At 39.2% G+C, this 22237-nt stretch overlaps 1 long non-coding RNA gene across 1 annotated transcript; it reads left to right on the top strand.

The window, feature by feature from the left end:
• The first annotated feature begins 5476 nt into the window (after window positions 1-5476).
• LOC139151287 (uncharacterized) lies at window positions 5477-8624 on the top strand. The gene is made up of 2 exons (XR_011556381.1): window positions 5477-6051; window positions 7080-8624. It is a non-coding gene; the product is annotated as an uncharacterized lncRNA (long non-coding RNA).
• Window positions 8625-22237: the final 13613 nt, after the last annotated feature.

The raw sequence follows: 22237 nt of genomic DNA, 5'->3' as shown, positions 1-22237 counted from the left end.
GTCCAGGTATCGTGTCATCGTCGCTACTTAAATAGAATATTAGTATGCATATATTTAATGCGAATCCATAGCTGTATTACACAAGACTGATTAACTGTCCCAACATTGACCAGGGCCGTCGCCTGACATAATTGCCGGGGGGAGGACATAGCATGGCTATGGGTTTGGTAATTTACAATTTACATATCGACAGCGTTGAAAACTCGCAGAAGATGCTGACCAAGGGATGATCTGCAAGATATTAGGATTGGGTCAAAAAAATCTGCAGAACACGAATTGTCTTCAAATGTTTTAGCAGCACTGAAGCTTTTTGCTATTCACGAAGTTAAAAAAATTCTGGACGATATTTATGTAATCTTCTTTCTGTTTAATATATATATATATATATATATATATATATATATATATATATATATATATATATATATATATATATAATCTTCCACATAATGGCATTTCATGAAAGATGATATCGATGGATTGCAGTATCTCCTATGTTAAAGCATAGGAGATAGCCCCTCTTGCTCTGGGCCATCGATATACTGATTGTCAGGAACAGAGAAATAGCAAACAGACAGACAGCCAGACAGACAGACTGGCAGACATGGCATGACAAGAACACACATTGAGCATAAGTAATTGACAAAGGGAGTTGGTGTCAAAAGGAAAGGACGTTAAACAGCATAAACAGCATCAGAAACAGAGAGATGACGAGTTTTTATTGTGCCAGGGACCCCCCCCCCCAACACCACCACCAATAAACACTAAGTTAGTAACTGTAAGAAATCAAAGTAACGTTCAGAAGCCAGGTTTCAAGAAGGTGTCCCTATAATTCTCCCAGCCCATCCCCTCATAATTGCTGGAGGCACCTTTCAATTTGTCAGTTTCCCATTTCCCAAATCCCATTTTTGTTGCCCAAATATTTGTCATTACTTAAGGTATAGAACGTGCTTCGGAGACAGCTATTCAGACTCTAAAGTTTGAGCGAAAGTTTAAGTCTTTCACTTTCGAGGCGCATTCTACCTTAAAGGGACAATGATTGTTAATTCTGATAAGTTTTGCAATACTTTAATTCTTTAAGACAAGTTTCTTCTTTTTATTGATCTCCCATGGTCTCCCTAAAGCCTAGACAGGCATAAGCCTTGCCAACACAACACATTTGGTACAATATAGAATAGTATTGTTTAAAATAAACGTTTAGCTAGGACTATCATCATTCATATATCTTCTAAAGCATCATACATTGCACACACACACACACACACACACACACACACACACACACACACACAGACTGTGTTTGATTTGGGCAGTTAGAACAAGAAACTGTTTCGAAGCCAGAACAAAAATGCCGGAAAATTCATCAGAAGTTCCAGCTACAGGAGATTTAACTCGGGCCGACCCAGTTGATGGGGAAATACAAATACGCCAGACTTGAAATCTGTTGAAACGAAGAGATCTCGTGTGATGTCATCGCTATCCGAGATTTTGAAGTGACAGTGCAAGTTATGTTTTGCGATTTCGCTGAAGGGACTATAGCTTCATTATTGAATACCTGGGCCCTGTGGTATATAATACTTTCATTATTGTTGTCATGTATTGCATGTTGTATTAGCAAAGTATTGTCCCTTAAAAAAAACGTAACCTCTATAAAATCCAGTATTATTTTTGAAAAAAAAATGCATTATGGTCAGGACGTACTCAAATTCAAATTAAAATTCTAATCCAGTTGTAGACAATAACATTTGATATGATACACATGAAGACTGTGTTGGCGAGTTGAACAATACTGCTTGTCGTGATATTGTGAGTAGAACATATTTTACAAACTGAACGAAACTAATTTGGGAAAAAGACCGAAAGAAACAGCTTATGGTACCATATGATAGAATGCGCCTTTGGGACAGATATGTACTCGAACTTTTACAATATAGTTTTGGTCTTACCACTTGTGGGGGGAGGGAGCTCATCGTGTAGCTTATGGAGAAAATAAAGTTCAGTTTTCAACGGCTTAGTTTTATGAAAGTTTTTAAAACTGAATGTTTTCGTCACTCGTTTTTTAACAGAGCTTTTTACTCGTGTAGTGTAATGCCCTTTCATGGCAAATCTTCAACAAGTGTTAGGTCATACAAGTCTATTTTATTAAAACATTACACGGGTCTGTTAAACAAAAAATTTTATCCTGATAACACTTGTACTTGGGTGGGAAAGTGCCACTGTAAAAATTGCCGTCTCTGTTAATTTCTCTGTTTTGTTTTGTTCTGTTTTGAAATTTTTTTGTATATTTTTATTATTGTTATATTCTGCGTTTGTCTTTTCTGTTTTTAATTTTGTATGTGTAACTTGTTAAATGTGTGCTTTTGTGGAGGGTTGCTTTTTTATAGGTGTTAGTCACCTGTGCGACTCATCCTGACTTTATGTCAAAGCTGAATAAATAAATAAATAAATAAATAAATAAATAAAGTAAATAAAAGTCGGGAATTTTACACAGAGACAACACAGGGATGGCGGCCATTTTGAATTTCAAATGTTGGTAAAAAATGGGTAATTTCTTTTCTCTGGTGCCAACATTTTCACGGTAACCCCCGATTTTTACTCTTAATTTTCAAAGAGAATGGTTGAAAGTTTGCTTGAGGAAAGTTTGAGCAAAAGTTTAAGTCTTTCATTTTCGAGGCATGGACTACCTATAGTTCGTCATATCCTAAGTTAATTTGCTTGCTGTCTATAGGTATATCAAGTCCATCATCTAGTGACCATTGCCAGGACGTTTTAAAGCTTGGATGCTGACAGAGTTTTGTAGGCAGCAATTGAATGCCTGAGCACGGGCGATATTTAATGAGAGGTCAGATAAAGATGGTGTATTTATCGGTAAAGAATGTCTAAATATTGACACGAGTTACTGAAGTGAGACCTGTGGCATTTCCAACATTTTCGGACATGAAAATACTGACAAATATGTAAAAAACAGAGACACAGAATTGTTCGCCAATTGAACGCGTGCGTTGAAGCGTGCCCGTTGGATTGCCATCTGCTCAAAGTTTCAAGTGTACAATCCGATCCATCACAATTGTCTCTGACATAGTGGCCGTATTCCGACACCCTCTAATCCTCGATTCGACTCTCCTTTTTTGTTTTCAACAAGTCTCCATGTCGTATCCAACCAAGTCTACAAAACAAACGTTCCTGATCATATCACATGACAGGTGCAGTCCAAAGACACCTTTAGATTTTACGTCTACTTGACCGGAGAGAGTATATTGGTTTCATGGCTGTAGGTCATCTTTAGCAATGCAAGGCCAAATGCATATGACCACACAGAAATCATTTCATAGTTACAATGAGAACTGTCCATAAACAGTTCGGTGAGTTACTCAAAGTTAGCTCGGAGCGTGAACCTTTTTCTGCAAAGGATCATTTCGGAGTAGGTATCGATGAATCATCATGTTCATCTAACCTACACTCCATATGCTGAATCGATGTAGGGGAAGAGAAAGTTGAATAAAATCCTCCGATAGACTCTCTCTCTCTCTCTCTCTCTCTCTCTCTCTCTCTCTCTCTCCTCTCTCTCTCTCTCTCTCTCAGTAGATAGTTGATAGATAATTGCATCATAATAACCTGACTGACGACAGGTAGTCTTGTAGTCATTTGTTACTGCTCTTTAACATTCCAACCATTTTAATGAATCAATATACAAATAAACTTGTTTTCCTGACATGAAAAGTATTTATTGATTATCGTGGGAATAAATGTCACACAATTTTCCCGAACGAGTCTTGGCCCTGAAATTATCCGCATGGGGGTGACTAATCATGACACAAGGTACCGCTGAACAGTTCTGAGTGGTTCGCCACTCTCTTAAGAATTGTTTGTTTACCAAAATGTACCATGATTACATTGTATGCAACTTTCCCAATCTTCTCTATAAAACCATATCCTATGTAACAAACATATTGCAAGAAACAATTCGTCATGGATTTTGGCGTGCAAAGGAAGGGCAACCCCAAACAACCTTCTTCCTCTTTCTCGTACTCACCAGGATCCATGAGGAATTCTTGAGGTACTTTCACTTCCTTTCGGGCAAGTGCTTCTTGCATGAATGTGTGACGGAATATCATCTTTGGCATCTAGCTTCTTTTTGTTTTGACTTTAAAAAGTCGTTCTTCTCTTCAAGGGCTAATAATGCTAATATTTGATGATTTTATTCGCCTTTTTTTAATGTCATCCATAATTTTTGCTTCACCCCAAAGCATGTTGATGTACACAGTATTGAGTTTGTCAACTCAGCCTGTACACGCGTAAACTGCATTGTTATTGTTGACAAATTAATTCTGGTCCGTACTAGAATTCAAACAATAAGAGTGCATTGTACACATATACACGCTATGTTGACAAGCTAAAAAGTTGGTGTTTCAACATTTTTGGGAGTAAAATAACAACTTGCAATTTACACACAAAATAAAAATACCGAAAAAAATCATCAAAAGTTAGCATTACGCCAATGCCTTTTAATTTCACATGTACCGAGAAAGGAACGCGTTTTGGGTGCAAAGAAAACGCGTGTTCCTTCGGTTTTGGCGAGATGATCTGAACAGCACTGCATGAACAAGCGGTCAATTCATGGTTGTGAGGTAAAGTTGTGTGTTTTCTGCGCGAGTCGAATTTCTCAACAGCGTGGCGTTGTCAGGAGTCGTGTTTGCACGGCGGGGCAGCAGGTATTAATAATTTACTGTAATCCCCGGTTAATTGTCGAGAAATTACCCTCGACTAGACACTGCTACTCCAACTAAGTTGTTAAAGATCAAGACGGAGACGTGCTTTCACGGCAATACACGTCGAGAAAAAATGTCAGTCTTCGATGAGGTTGAAATGTCCCACGACGCGATGTGCCCGTAACGAGTGCTATCTGATTTGGTGAAATAGCACTTTGAGATCTACTTAGCTGTGTCGCTCATATAACAATATGAATCTTGCGTTTTGTGCCAACCTTAAGTTTGCGAAAAAAATTTTAAAATGCTTTCAAAGAAAATAATCCTTGCATCCCAGCTCGTCTCAGAAAAACAAATACTCATAATTACATAGCTCAATTCTGTTTTATTATGAAATCTATTTAATATCGTTTCAACGGTGTCTCACCTAAACGACCTTGTCAAACCATCTTTCCCGCAGTGTAATACTTTTGACACCACGTTTTACCGCGCTACTTTTTTTTCATTGTCCAGCGGGATACCATAACTTTACAATCCGATCTCTGTTTGCCTTAAGGGTGACGCAGCAAATTGTTCGGATTGTGACTATAGAACTGTAACAGTCGGTCATGCGCGGTGAAAACGCCAGGAACAATGGCTTAGTGTTCTCGGATTCGCAGTAAACACTCGCCGCAGACAACATCACAATCTCTAAGTATGATAAATGGTGAGCCACGGGACGGTAGAAATACAATGGCCCTCTCTTCTTGCGAGCCGGGCAGTACTTATCCGACTGTTTGACTCGGAGCAGCGGATATGATTCTGGATTATTAGCGACTGTGTCATTTGCAGAAGTAGGCCGAGCTCTTCCCGGTGTTGAGAGTCTCTTGAAAATTCTGTCAGTTTTGTAAACTTTCCTATTCAAAGATCTTGACCAAGCCTATCAAAAGGCACTCTCCGCGAAATAGGTAATCGATTACAGTATGATATAGAGACGATTACTGTAATGGAAGGTAGAAGACCATTATTCAAATGATCCTTTTGGTACCCTGAAAACAATATGGTTTAAAGTCTAGAAGACAGGTTTTCAGAAATAATTTGAGCAGTGACCGACAAGGGCACTGGACACGCGTTCTGACTGCTGCCAGTTGCAGGGGTACCTAAGAAATTGTAGTTTTGATAGTGAAACAGATGCCATGACTATGCACGCAGTAGTTTTGACCCAGGGTCTAGATAGTCGCTTCGGGAAAAGTGATGTCGTGCCGGATTATCCAGAAGTCGTGACGAAAAACCAAACGTTTTGACTAAAATTCCGCCGTTGGTGGCGCTAACAACATGGCAGCTGACAAGTCAGATGCTGGCGACGGTAAGAATTTTATGCCATATCTTTATTAGCTTGGTGTTGAAGATTGTTTAAAGTATCCCATACAGTGTAGAATATGTTAGAAAATGTACCAGGAAAGTTTCTGTGTTCAATTTTGAATAATGGCCGAGAATTCAGTGTTCCCGTGTCAGTTCACTCACTGAGTGGTAAACCTCCTATACCTCACAGTTACATGCATTACAGTATTGAGTACATGTAGTTCAATGGAGGTACGATGCGGACGATTTTTGGAACATGTTACTCGCTCTTGCTTGGTTTTGAAGATCGTTTAAAGTAGCTCATACAGTGTAGAAGATGTTAGTAAGTGTACCAGGAAAGTTTCTGTGTTCAATTTTGAATAATTTCTGAGAATTCAGTGTTCCCGCATCATAGTCAGTGCAGTGTAGTTTCACAGGGCAGGCACTAGCTAGGCCATTCATACACGAGAGAAGAATACAGGGCACTTCAGTTTATCCAAAGTCATTTTATCAATATCTGTACCACTTCGGATAGCCTGTTTTTAGAGTATTCAGTGTTTCATCCAGTATTGCATTAACAGGATTTTCCCCCTTTACCCGAAAATTAAGGGGAGTTCAAAGTTCATGTGTTATGCATGTGGTCAGGTCTGGCAGCAGCAAAGAAAGTATTCTTACTGATTTCATGAATACTGATACACCGTTAGTAAAATTGTCAACTTTTTCATTTGACCTGGGCAGGCTCTATAAATATGTATCATATGCAATGGCTGCATATAGCTAAGACATTGGTTTGCATGTGGTTCTGAGAACACAAATTTCTGCATGTTTTGCCCAAGTGTGCATCAATGTATTGTCACATCTTTGATAAGCGGCAGATAAAGCTATGAAACTTTGGCAAATTTACTGACCGTGCAACAGACCTTCTGATTCATAATAATTATTATTATTTTGTGTAAACTCCTTATATCCACATTGTCAGTTAACTTGCAATAACATCAGGGCCGAATTAGTTATTGCTAATTACTTATTATGTAATCTTTTCAATTCATTTAGGATCATCCATTTGATACGCGTATCAGAAAATGTACAGCTCGACGAAAGTTGCAAGGATTGACAAATCTTCATGAGCCAGCCAGGGGAGTCACTGGTGTCAGGGTATTCCATAGAGTCAATGAAGGACAACTTAATGCCCTCATAAGACATGGCAAAAGTGGCAAGATAGAGTATGCAATTTTGACAACCCCAGCAAGACCATACTGCCTGGTGTCATTGTTACCTTTTTGAGAAGTGTATAACAAGTGACAAGATCAGAAAGCATTGTCTAGGATATGTATAATTTCAAATTATGTGATTGTTGGATATTCCCCTCACCATTCCATATGTATCTAAGTGACCTTGTCTGTGTTTCAGTGTGTACAAAGAAAAATGGACACAGTTAAACTGTATAGTTTTTTAACAATGTAATAATTTAGTATATATTTCACATACATTTTATGTGTAATCATAAAAATAAATAACTCAAAAAATATTTTCACTTTGAACAAACAACAATAAATATTTACTGGCAGTGTAAACATCAATATGTCTCGTATAAACTTTACATAACAGAAGACATATGAGGTAGAGTTTTTCATAAGTAAACATTGCAACAGGAAGAAGGCTAATCTTCTCACTGGTCATTGTGCTATGTTATGAAGGAGCTTTGAGGCAATCTTGTATTCAAAGGTTACAAGTGACAATGATTTTCACACATATATGTATATGTACTCTTGAGTCAGCAGTTCTGCACTTTTTTATGATTTTAACTATTTTATTTCAGTGTCAAATACACTTTCTTGATTAACTTACAAAAGCATGTTGACACCGTCTGATATAATTTGGCTTGTCAACAAAGTGTCAATATGTGTAAACTCTACTGGGTTTTTGATTGCATTCTAGCCCAGACTAGAATTCAACTTTCAACAACAACAATACAGTCTATACAGAGTACACACCGAGTTGAAAAGATGGATAGTGCTAATAGGTGTTCCACATGCTTTTCAGAGAAGAACAAAGAAAGTGTATGAAATGTTACTGGAACTTTAAAACACCAAATATTGGGCATGTAAACATCCATGCATAACTATAGCAAAAAGTTTAAGATGTTTTACTCAATAAAGAGAATTAAAGCTACTGTAACTTTTGAACAGTCAAAAGAAATAGAGACTGTCATATTTGCAACCAAAATAGACTTCTTAAAAAATAAAACCTGCATTTGAATAAATACCTTTCTTTCTAAAACTACAACTACTCGAATCAATATGAAAAGAAAAAACAGGATAGTGTGAATTTGAGATCCCTACAGTACTCTCTTGAAATATCACACTGTAAAATATTGTTTATTAACCATGATGATAATTTTAAATCAAGTCATTTTCAATCAACTTTCACAATGTCATTGACATACAATATAACTCAATATTCTGTTCTTCAAGTTCAAATGAAACATGTATACAGCAATTCATAAGGAATGTAAAAGACAGTTACTGTCAGGTTGGCTAAGATTTGCACATCATTATTATCATTGAAACAGCTTAATAAAATGTACATGTTAAGATATCATTGTTTCTTAAATGTTCTTTATACTGGACTTTTGAATATATCTGAAATACCTTGTCAATCAGTTCCAATAAACATATCGCCAATGACACTTGGCTCTGTTGGCTCACATTTGGTTCAACTTGGCAAACCGGAGTGAGTATACTTAACTAAGTTTACACCTGGGAACATGCATACCAAGAGATACTCTCTTGTCTTCCCCCTCAACTCTTTCTGCCAAATTCGTTTTATCACTTGTTCCAGCAACTGCCTCATCTGAAAAATCTCGAGATTCCACACTGGGTCTACCTCTGAAGAGTGCACGGGGATCCTCACAGCAACACCTTCAATGTCAGCAAATAATTTCATGGCATCTGATGTAACATGACAGGCAAAAAACAAAAGTAATCTTATTATACAACTGAAAACAATCCTTGGAATTTTGGGTCGTGTACAAGTAGTACTGCATATTGGAGAATGGAAATTTCAGAGGCAAAACATCAAAATATTGTCAACGATTAACACAAATTTGCTCAACTTATTTGTTACACTGTAAAAAATTGACACACAATTAACGGTAGGAGAAAAAGATAATAAAATCAAAAGTGATAAATTGGTCAGTGATTATTGATTCACCTGCGATGGTAACGATTGTTGGAAATAGTGAATGTATAAAGTGCGAATGCAATGTACACTGAGTTCACACAAGGGAAATTAGCAGAGGAGCAGTGGGTTTTACTCGGACTCTTGACATGAAATTCCTCTTTCTCTTCAGTTCTACATGTCATCATCATTATTATTCGAAAAATAGCCCAAGATCATGAAATTTGGAAGCAAGATCAAGTAACATGTTCCAAAAATCGTCCGCATCGTACCTCCATTGAACTACATACCGGTATATTCATGCAATACTGTAATGCATGTAAGGTATAGGAGGTTTACCACTCAGTGAGTGAACTGACACGGGAACACTGAATTCTCGGCCATTATTCAAAATTGAACACAGAAACTTTCCTGGTACACTTTCTAACATCTTCTACACTGTATGGGATACTTTAAACAATCTTCAACACCAAGTTAATAAAGATATGGCATAAAATTCTTACCGCCGCCAGCATCTGACCTGTCAGCTGCCATGTTGTTAGCGCCACCAACGGCGGAATTTTAGTCAAAACGTTTGGTTTTTCGTCACGACTTCTGGATAATCCGGCACGACATCACTTTTCCCGAAGCGACTATCTAGACCCTGGGTCAAAACTACTGCGTGCATAGTCATGGCATCTGTTTCACTATCAAAACTACAATTTCTTAGGTACCCCTGCCAGTTGGAAGCCATGCACGTTTTAGCTGTGTGTCCCTGTCGTCTTGAATCACCTGTGCAAAATGGAACCCATTGTGAGGGTCTGAAGACACCTCCAGGGGATGACCAGTACACACTTTGTGTCCAATAAATTACCCCAGAATTTGTTGCCTCCAAGTGTAGGGTGTTCATGAAATTACGATGGCCCCGGGGTAAAAATCAAGTGCCTTCATCATGCGTTTCCTGTCTTTCGATGTTTTGACGCCTTCACGCGCGTATAATGGCAGACACAAAGCTTTTGCATTGTAAACCCTTTAATGTAATTTGCTATTTCAAGTTCTTTTAACAACTTTTCCTATTGATTTGTCCAAGAACATTACCTCAAGAGGCAGAAAAGGTTTAAGCATTTCAAATAGCTGACATGATTACCTTTAAGAGGGGCAAGTCTCAACCCCGGGTTTTGAATCAACCTTATGATCCCTCACGTGAATTTGCCCTTTTGCGAGCTCAGATTCGATTAGTATTCTTTCTGAATTTCCGAATGAAAACAGTCTCTGTTATATGAATTAATTTTCCATTTTCTGTCTATTTCCATTCTGAGCCCGTTTTCTCCACCCTGTCGTTTCAAATCAAGTTTTCGCTTCCAAACTCGTCTTGCTATAATACCGCTCTTTTCCCCAGCCTCGTTTTGGTCCACCGTAAGTTGGGGACGATGCAGTGTGTTAGCTGGAGTGTGGTTCATTGGAGGTTGCACAAAACTTATCACTGGCTAACGTACCATGAAGAGACAACCAGACACTTCCAATGGGCACCTGTCTCATTAAAACCAGAAGTATGGTCTACTGTCGTGTATAACTCATTCTGAACAATGGTCAGAGTACTTTTATGAAGTGCACTGGTGTGTTTTTGAAATTTAGACTGATATGGGCTGCTAAATTCCACATATGCCATGGAGAAGTTTCTACAATCGAATACATTAAATTGTTAGAATCCCTGTCCGCTCTTTTAAATGACCCGAGAAAAAAATTGTTGCACGTGTCAATAAAGAAATCTTCTTTGAGCAGTCACTTGAGGCTTCGACTGCGACAATCGGACAAAATAGTGTTTCTAGTCAATAATGACCATCAGTAAATCACTTTGAACAACTTCCCCAAGTGTTTCAATGAAGTGTGGAAGTGAATTTGACACGCAGCTCTGGGTCACTGTGACATTCCTACCACAGAAGTCAGGATAGCTCGTTTTAGTTTCCACAACTTGTTGATAGATTTCCGCCGCTGGAACCTGGTTCAACTTGGTGACGTTGAGGACAAGTGTATATCACTGTGCACACGTCAGCCGAACTTCCTAATGCAAGAAAATCACTCTGTCTCGGCGTGACATTTATCATGAATGTATACCAAGTTACTGTCAAGTGTCACTCCAATTAACTCTTCAAGTTTCGAAGTCTTCGTCGCAATTTTGCGTGTATAATCATAATGTTCGTGACAGCAGATGCATGACTTGACACGACGGCACATACCGTACTAATGGTGCACCATCATGCCCCATTTGAAATACCTGTCAGGCAAATTACATGTATCTGCCAGAGAGAGAGAGAGAGAGAGAGAGAGAGAGAGAGAGAGAGAGAGAGAGAGAGAGAGAGAGAGAGATGCTCCGAACATTTAAACCCACAATTAATAAATGGCACGCGAGACACAGGACGACGAGAACGCTTTAACTTTCTTTTGAATTGGAAAGTGCAACGAGAAAAGGATACTGGCTTGTGCGGAGCTTTGTTATTTTTCTTCGGTCGGAAACATGCGGACAAGAAAAGTCCTTAATCCAAGGCGAACGGCGACGCCTCTCCAAGAATGCCAGGCGCCACGTCGGGTTTTAATTTGTCAAGTTTTGTTCGACGAACACCCTCAGCTAAATGTTGAGCTCAGTCATGTGTGTAGCCATGTCCACATAGTCAACAACATCAGACCTGCATTGGATCGAAAGGTTAACCGGGTACAATTGAAGGGGAGTTGCTGGACGCCTGGAGTTTATTTTGGATGTCAGACTATAGATAGAGGAAAAGAAAACTAATTTTGTGTAGATTCTTTGCACCGGTGAATTACAGATCGAATCGAAATTGAATTATCAAATAGGGGTTTACTTTCTCATACAAATTCCTGGACCCAATGAAAATATCAATTTTCAATTTCGCGTACACTCTTCTAAGGGCTTCTCGCCCTAAATGCGCAATACATGTTTTTCTATGCGTTCAGCATATCTTGGTGCATTTGGAAAAAATTGATAAACAACAAGCTTTTCGCAGTCTGCTCAAATGTTAAGTGACTTGCATGCGCCAAATGTCATGCCGCGGAGAATGACATTACAGACAGCAAGTGTTAAATATTCCAAAACTAATTTTTTTCATTTGAAATATGCAAATAATCCCGCTTAGACACTACCAGCGTTCTTCCCGGCTATCAACGATTTCTGCCCTCGTATGTATATATTCAACCTATAATGACGCATTTAGTATAATTTATGACATTTGACTTTATCAGGGCGAATCATGATAACGTAAGTTTGTCGAGGGAAGCTATCTACAACCAACGCTTTGTCCACATCGAGTTGAATTCCTTGGCTGGAGCCACTGGTATTTACAAAACACTTGAGGGACGTATAGGCAGTGGATGACAGACGATCCTTTATTGTGCGGTCTCTTATTACTATGGACACGTCCAGGTGTCATTGTAGTCATATTAATACCCCAGATAATACCGGAACCCGAGCTACAAGCAAACCATTATAGTAGCTTTAATCACTACTTAAACCTACCGTGAAATGATTGACATCAGCAGCACATGCAATTGCCTGGAGAAGACCCTAAAAGGTGTCGGGCTTTCTTCTTGACAAATTTTCTCCAATGTGCCAAATTTTGTCTCAAATTCTTCCCGTTTTGAAAAACTCCCGCCATTTCAATTTAGCGGTTCATTTTCTTTTAAGAGGTAAACATTGTGGTTTTAAAATCGAACAGAACCGACATTCCATTTCCCTATGTCCTATAGTTGAATTTTAAACCTGCATTATTTATGAAGGTTATGTGTAACGTATTTGTTCTGACGCCGACTGCAATGACGACAAAATTACAAAATCGTTGAATTACAGAGGTTGCTTCCCTTGAGTATTTAAACACAGAGAGACAGAGAGATCGGTCTCGAAGTACGGTCACTTCTGCATATACCTGTCAATAGAAGCCATTACTTTATCTTCTGCGGTTTTAACAGGTACTTTATTTGGAGGATATACTGACTCGAATTCCAATCCCTTACATCAAAAGCGTGATGTTGTTGACATCCGGACACTGTTTACATATTCAATTCAATTTATTGCCGCTGGCCACCATAGGTAGTTGAGCAAATAAATATATAATTTGACATCAAGACAAAATACATAAGTAATAGGCGCGATATCCTCCCCCCCCCAAAAAAAAAAATGACATGGTAAAATGTGCTGATATCAGGATATTTGTACTTCACCTTCAAGCCTGAGGCCCTTTTGGTCCATCATTGTTATCGATTGATGTGTATACTATTTAAGAATGGTAAATTGGATTATATTCAAATCGGTTTCATTTGTTCATATGGATCATTAACATCGACATCATCAACGTCGTCATCATCGTCATCGTCATCGTCATCGTCATCGTCGTCGTCGTCGTCGTCGTCGTCGTCGTTGTCAGCGTTGTCAGCGTTTAACAGCATTATTTAGAACGAAGGACCTCGAGACCTTGCTGTGATCTGGCCATAGGGGCAAACATTTCTATTCGTTGGTAGAGCACCAGGAAGAACGAAAGGAGTTTGCGCCTTTGCAACGATCGGGTCGACAGTCATGGCAGTCACGATGGTATCAAATATTTATGTTGGTTGGTAGAGATTTTACGTTATTTGGGGAAATTTCTAAACGGGAACATGGACAGATTCTGCTAAACCCTTGGCCATCATGTTTTCATTTATAATCATCGAAAATAGATAATACGTTCATTAAGAAATAATGCGATGAACCAACTGATATCGTGTTTGTCGACAGGACGGTCTTTATGACTTCATATGCATGCAATACCATTGCTGAACGACATAAAAATATTCGAAATATGTTGGGGGATGGTGAGAAGTACGTTAACGCCGTGAGGTACTCCGCGGGAGGGAATATCGAAATATCCGGATTCTCCACCGCGGTATTAGGTCAAAATTTGACCGCAAGGGCGACCTCTTATCTGCCCTGTACTCGTACAGCGATATTCTTTCCCCCGGCAGCTGCGCAAACCGATTTACATTGCGCCCGTATTTGGCAAGGGTGTTGGTTGGGAGGTCGCCGAGGACTAGCGAGCCTCTGAAATTTTAAGATGGGAAAAAGAAATTCAACTTGTTGAGAAAGTTGCTGCGTCAGTGCGTGTCTATAGGGATCCATGCATGCCGCTCCTCTTGTTTATTGACTCACTTTGACACGCACGCATACACACTTACCTTGCCTTCGGACATGTAAGATCGGACAGACGTCAGCGTGACCAAACGAAGCAAATTCTCACCCGTTCACGTGTGTGTCATCAGTCGAGAAATTAGTGGAAAATGTTTTGCTGATTGAAGTTAAATTTTGACTGCTAGCTGTGTTGAACGATCAATCAGAGAAATAAGAAGAATTTCTATGGACACCGATGAGTAGTCCAGTCAATTTAATGGCGTAGAAAGCACGGAGCAGAGTACTGGACATTGGTCGATTTATTTCAGGGATGTTATGCGTTACAACGGCTCTACCGATAATTGCTTAGTTTTTATTGCTCTTCTCACTACAAATGTTTTACTGCCTCTATTAGAAATACCTGCTTTGACTTTACTGCTCACAAAGTGACTACAATGTAACAGATGGTTCTGGATTGAATGATTGTAGGGTATCTTCATACAATGGAACATTGTAGACGTCCAGGCGTTACTTTTTCTGGGATGGGGGGAGCGAGTTTTTTCAGCGGTAAATACACTTAAGGTAGTGTGCGCCTCGAAAGTGAAAGATTTAAACTTTTGCTCAAACTTTCCTCAAGGAATATTTCAACCATTTTCTTTCGAAATCAAGAATAAACATCGGGGGTCACCGTGCAAAGTTGAGTACTTGAGAAACAAATTATCCAAGATTTACCGATATTTGAAATTCAAAATGGCCGTCATGCCTGTGTTTCCTCTATAAAGAAAAGTTAAAATCTTTGACTTTCGAAAAACTACCGGTGAAAAGTTTTCTTACTCCAAGAGCTTTAAAATGAACCCCCACAAGTGGCAGATCAGGAAAGAATTGTTAAAGTTTGATTGTCCAAATATCTGTCCCCAAGGCGCATTCTACCTTAAGCACAGATGTCAAAAGCTGAATCACACTGTGATCTCTTTGCACCTAATTAAAATTGTGACAATTTTAGGAAGACACAACCCGGATTTATTGGATTATAAATCCGGGTTGTGTCTTCCTAAAATTGTAAAGCTAGAATTCACCTGGAGAAAGTCGATGGACTGGCTTCAGCAGCCTCTTTGATTTTTACTAAGGGAAGAAAAAGCGCCGGTCGCCATTCTTATGAATTCCCGCCGTGCACCGACAATGGAATCCATCTTACCTATTGTCTGGAAGACTTTTACCTTCTCATCTTTCTACTTAATCAACTCTAAATCTCAAACATTGCATCAGCTGCCACGCCTACAAAGACAATCGACGGTGCTTTAACATATTAATGGTGTAGGGACCATAACTCGGTCATCCGAAGAAAGGGTTACCGCTACACCGCGCCGTGATTTGTTGAAAAGCCATCGGGTGATCTTGTATCAACTGGGGTAAACACGACAAAAACAGGTAGTCCCCATGTTGAATGCGGCTCCCATCGCCCACGCTACGTGGCCGCACTGGGCTACACAAGGGAAAGACAATAATTCTACCCTGTACAGATACTCTCACAAGCTAGAGACATTTAGCAGCCAATATAGAAATGAGTCTTCTCCAAAAATTTAAAACCGTCGATGTATGTTTGCTCTTACAAAAATCACCGGTCTTCTCGGGTCTTCTTACTGGAGTAAACAAAGAGATAAACAAACATAAGCTGATCTGGGAGTGCCCAACGGTATTCTACTTTGTAAGATGCCATATGTCATTGCGTGTAGATGTCTCGACACGCTTAAGATGTAGTCTTCTATCTTTGGTTGTAATTCTTGGTAGGGTGTCACTGGGAGGTTCGCCGTGACACCACTATCTCTTTTCCATTGTCTTGTAAAACTGGGCTCACGATTTTGTTGAGGGACTCTTTAATTGTTGGAAAATCCAACTTCCCCGCTGCCAGTTTTTGATATCTTACCGTAAGAGATGAGCGGTCAAACCATTGATGACGTGATTGCATTCGATTTGTTTGTGATTTCATTGACCGTCAATACTGGTGTCAACTTTGAATGTTATCGCTCAATCTGAGATAACATACCTATCATGCGAATCTGAGGGTCACTCTAATGTGAATGTGAAAATTAATAAACAAAAAAGGAAGTCCTGAGAGAGAGAGAGAGAGAGAGAGAGAGAGAGAGAGAGAGAGAGAGAGAGAGAGAAGGATGAGAGAAGGGAGGGAGGGAGGGAGGGAGAGAGAGATGATAGGATGGGAGGAGAGAGGGAGGGAGAGAGAGGTGGGAGGGAGGGGGCACTAGCGTTAGATATTAAATCATTAAGAGAGTATGAGCCTCGAAATTGAAAACCTTTAATTTTTGGTCAAACTTTCCCCAAAGAAACTTTCGACCATAAGTTCTCTTTTAAATTTATGAGTAGAAATTTTGGGTCTTCGTTCAAAGTTTGGAAACAAATTATTTGACATTTACCGATATTTAAAATTCAAAACGTTCGTCATCCCTGTTTAAATTCTATGGGGGGAAATAAAATTTTGGATTTTGACAAAAAGACGGTAAAAATTAACTTTTCACTCCACAAGTTTCACAATGTGTCCACAGAAGCGGCAGAATTGTAAATATTTGAGAGTCCGAAAATCTATCCCCGAGTCACTTTCTACCTTGAAAACAGAGAATTTTATAAATCTTGGACGCAGTGAACGCTTTCAGTTGTATTACCAAATGCAATAAATTTCTGATCGCTTACTTCTACATTAATTCGAGGGCAGGGGATTCGTTGTTATCAATGCACCATTTACATCACATTTTTCTCTTTCACTAAATGCTTCCCTGGTCTTGATCTGTCTATAAGGAGTTCAGAAAATTTGGTGTAATAATGGGATCAAAGTAAGCCATCAAAAAATAATAATTTAGATTGTAGATGCTTCGACATTCTTGTAACATACAAATGATGCACCAACTTCGTTTTGTTGACAACATTGACAGCATAGCATACAGGGAATATGCGCGCAAAATTATACATTTCATATACTGAACAGAAATCTATTTCGTTATAAAAATACTAAGCTTTTCGCCTCTGATACGCAAGTGGTTTCAGATCTGTATTATTTTGGAATTATGTACACTGAGATGCCTAGCAATGCTATGGTTCGCTTTGTCCCAGCGCTACTATTTCTATACGTGTTTGTAATATGCAAAATTACACCCTCTAATATTGAGTGGTATTATTCATTAAATAAACGGATATGAACCGAATAAAACATTCAGATAACAAATGTCAGAGTAATGGCTCAAGTTATGCGTTTCTGTCCCTGTTCTGTAATCTGTACGTAGTCAGAGTCCTGTGTTTGTATTCTATACGTGGCAGCTCCCTCATCGAGTAGGTAGCTACTTAACTCGTTGGTATGAAGAGAACACTGCGCTCCTCAGGTTCATTAGAATTGCCCTAGCCGAAGCCAAAGACCTGAAGAAAGCTTTCTGGAAAAGATGAACAAGAATTAACACGACAACGGACGAAATACCGAACAGTATGGTGATACAAACGTATAGCCGATTAAACGTCTGACAAATTGACACGGTAATATTATATGTCAGAAAGATGAAGTTTATGACCTTTGGTCAAGGGCGGCTTAATTGTCGTAGGGAACGATGACTAGCAAAGTTAAGAATTAAAACAACTTCGGGATCTCAAGCTTTCCTTTTTAAAGACCAAATTCCACATCCAGACACTCAGCCAATGGACGTCCATGCATGCAATACACTGTATTATAAGCGAGACCTTCTGTTTGATCACGTGACAGTTTCTTAAAAACTTTGTCAACAAATGTCACGTGTCCAATGCTTCAGAGAAATCTGTCCAGTTTGAAGACACTTTCTGAACTGGACTGTACTGTGCGTGCAAAGCGAAAGTTCAGACGGACCATGAAGTTGTGGTTTTGTGTCTACTACACAAATCAGATACACATTGAATTTCGGACAGTTACAGGGTCACGCAGTCCTCCTTACAGGAGTTTTTTTCGGTCACATACGGTTTTGGCATATTTTCCGTTCTATAGGACACTTTTGTGGACAAACTAATCGAAAGTCTGCCGGTTATGTTTTTTTTCAAATCCTGTGTACTATTGAACGCCATATAAATTGAAACATACGCGAACATACGCCCTTTTCCACACAGTTTGATCAACATACTGTCACACAGGCCATAGGCAAAATAGGGAAGAGGTACAGAATGTACCGGTCGGTGTGATTTGATCATGACATCCTCACATGTATCCACAACAACAAACATCAAACTCTGTGTGTGCGGTTCTGAAATCTTGATAGATTATTGAAAGCGGAAACGCAAAGCATTTCTCCAACGCCGCGTTATCAACCCATCCATCAGCCTAATCCCCTCGCTGGAAGTTGTTACCAAGACAACACTGACAAGTTACTTCCTCTTCTACTCATTCCAAAACATGTCGTATGATGGATTGCTGGCCGTGTGGTGCATCACGGGATACCATCCACTTCAGAATCGCGGTGTGAAACAATTCAAAGATTGACTCTCTGTACCGTTTTTTTCAATTTTGATTGTCTTCGACTCGCACAACAAAGACACTGCTTTATGCAGCATGAAAAGAGCAGGTTTTACTGAAATCTGTCTCCCCTTCACTGCACCACGTCACCACTTTCCAACTGCAAAGGTTGAACAAGTTTATTGAAATGGACAGGGTTGTTCCAAACTTGACAGTGAAAGTGAGTTTATGTATGAAGTCACTACGACCTAGAATTATTTAAAGACACTGTGAAAATTCAACGTAAAATTTACCATGCATCGGTAAATAGACAAAAGTTGTTTGCACGGCAGAGTTGTTTTTTGACAATTCAAGTGGGATTGGGTCACTAGCCGCCATCGCTAGAATTAACATTTTGAGTCGATAGTATTGAAATTCTCCTCATGGACTCATTAAAAGTTCCCAAACAGGGAGGACAAGGGTCGATAAATGCACGTTTTATGGCCATTTCGTAGAAGCATATCGGTAGTCTGGTAACAGGTTGACTCCCTGTCACTGCTATGAATGTCAGCTCAGTGGCGTTCGATGGCGGAAACTGATCTGCCCACAATGATTCTATTGAGAAGATACCAGCCTGAATCTAGCCAGCTGTTACCAGGGATATTAGTAGATGGTCGGTTGTTACGCTATTTCACCACTGGCACTCTTGTGCGTCTCTTGCACGGATGCTCAATTGGCTACTCCCATAAAGCTCTGATTGGAAGGGTTATTTTTGCAAGGGAGACAGAGAGAGTACTGTTTGACTAGTTTGCGTGCCTGTTGCTTCCCCACCCACCCACTGACTGTCTACCAATTGGTGAACAAACACACACCTGTGTCTATCAAGTGTTTACATCGATGGATTATCTGCTTGTCTCCAAGATTAACGGATAACATGTCTTATGTTTGACAACGTTGATCAATAAGCAGGTTGATAACGCCCTATCATACGCGAGAAAAAAAGAAATTTGAAAATAGAAAATTGCAGGATCAGAAGCGTAAAATAATAGAAATCCAGAAGTGATTGCTAAATAAATAAAATGGCTTTATTCTCCCCAGATACGGGTGTAACCTTCAGATGACAATGAAACGTTCAAAAGCCACACGTCAAGCGGCAACCACCTTGAAATAATTTATGAGTCCCAAATATGAATTAACAATGAACTTAGTGTTTGCAGCATGACAATACCATCCAAAGTTCACACAATAACCTTGAAGGTAAAAACAGCAAATAACGCTCCGACAGTCTTAAATAAATAAACAAGCGGGCCAGAATAAGAAACTACTGTTCTGGATTTGATTAATTTTTATTTTAAATTTCAGATGGCTATGTTTCATTAAGTTCCTTGCTGTCAGGGGTTTTGTCGCCCAGGTCACCAAAGCTACCAGATAAATGTTGTGGACTATCGGAGGTTTCGTCAATCATTTTTTTTGCTATCGAAACTAGGGATAATCAGTAAGAAGATCCACTTTGGAGTGATTTTTTTCAATGGAGTTGCTACCCTTGAGTAGCGTACAGCCTGGGATAGCTTTGTTTTCAATGGCCCTTCCACTCTTATATGTATCACAGACAAGGAGAAATGTATGGATCCACCCGTCCTAGTGAAAAACAATAAAACCATTCAAATTTCTGGGGGTCAAAAGGCCGAAGTTATTTTGATAGGGATGGAAATTTTGGCATAAAACACAAGATGTCCTTAGGTCTTTCACGGTAATTATCTTAGAAATACCAGGACTGTAGTACAAGTTACATAAAATTTTCATGACAGGAAAGAGCAAAATTAATTGATCTGGAATGGGTGCTTTTTAAAGCTGGGCAGGGAATTCTGCCAGTTTAACAAATTTTCTGTTTGCAACACTGTTGTCTGGCACTGTGGAAGCCCGGATCGTCAAACAAATATTCTGCGCAGCAGAATTCCTAACTACAGCAGCAACTGATTCAGTCACCTCTCGTCACTTCAGAGATCATTGGTAACTAAGACACTGCGATTGGGGGGATACAGTTCTATTTCAATTCATAGTGCACAAATTCGCACTGACTACATGCGATAGGTTACGCCATGGAAACCATGTAAAGCTATGCATGATGTTCAATTAATGTGCAATGTTGTTTTTTTGGTAACTATGTTGGCAGTTCTTAAAAGCCTATCAGTATTAAACTGTCCAAAAGTTTCTTTCAGCAATTTATCACGCTCGAGGGAAATTTACATCTCAATATCAGTGTCACGTTCTCATACTTTCAAACTTTCGTTTTGGGAGAAGGGAGGGGGTGAGGTCAAATGAAAGAGTTTCACTTGCCGTACACATTCAACAATTTAAAAATATTCTGCAGAAACTGGAGAAAACTAATCAGAACTCTCAGCCATTTGGTAAAGCAAAATAAAACTCTCGAAGAAATTCCAACTACTGCAATGGTTTCTGTGACAGACAAAATGGCTGGAACCTCTGTTGACCCACACGGCACTCTGATTGTGCCCTGTCAATCAAACTAATGTGGAATGCTTGTTCCTGTTGGTAGGGACAGACTACAGTACTCTCATTATTCTACAAAATGCCGCTTGCATCGTTACACTGGACAGGATCTACCAAATTATCAAAAATGGAACCCATATTTGGAGTTTACTCGTTCTCAATACATGAATAAGTCCACATTGATTGAAGTGAAAATAGCTGTGGCCTTTGATGAGAGTTGCATTATTTTTCTCCGAGGAAGCAAGCACAATTTTCACATTCAAGTTCTTGTCCTGTAAGTTCACTATGATACACTGTATTAGCCTTGCAAACATATTGGATTCTGTAAAATATTCAACAGTATGGTAGACAAATAAATGCTTGTATGTACCAAAATTCAGCTGTTTATAGTCGCATTGAATACAGTTTTACTCATGGGCAGAAGAAGTATTGCTTCTGTCTATGGTTGCATTGATGAATTGAACACAACGGTACATCAGAATGATTTTGGAATGGTACAAGGGCGTCTATCACAGACAGACCCAAAACACTAGAAAAATACGCATTATGACTGGTGGAGCTTTAAACTGTCATTGGTAGGCTTTTTCATTACATTTTTTGGAGAAAATTTTAATCTCCATGTGGCAGAGGAGAGTAAGGAGTATTACCATAATCTTTATGAATGGGAATGCTAGATGTTTTGGGGAAGTATCACTAGTATTAGAGCATATACAATTTCATTCCATTTTGCTAATTCCCATCAAATTTGTCATGAAAAATATGGTGCCTGCATGACCAAAATATGTCATCCAATGATTTATTGACTTGGTTTCTCTGGCTTGTACAAGGTACAAGGCGATTTGATTTCCTGTTTATAACTATCAACTGCCATATATTAGATATACAGCTGTTTGTAACCCTGAAACCTGTAAAACCTGGCTGTAAATTTCTCTTCTGCCC

Source organism: Ptychodera flava, chromosome 15 (genome assembly GCF_041260155.1).
Source record: "Ptychodera flava strain L36383 chromosome 15, AS_Pfla_20210202, whole genome shotgun sequence".
Lineage (NCBI taxonomy): Eukaryota > Metazoa > Hemichordata > Enteropneusta > Ptychoderidae > Ptychodera > Ptychodera flava.
Note: the sequence above shows the minus strand (reverse complement) of the source record. Positions and strands in the feature narration are given on the sequence as shown.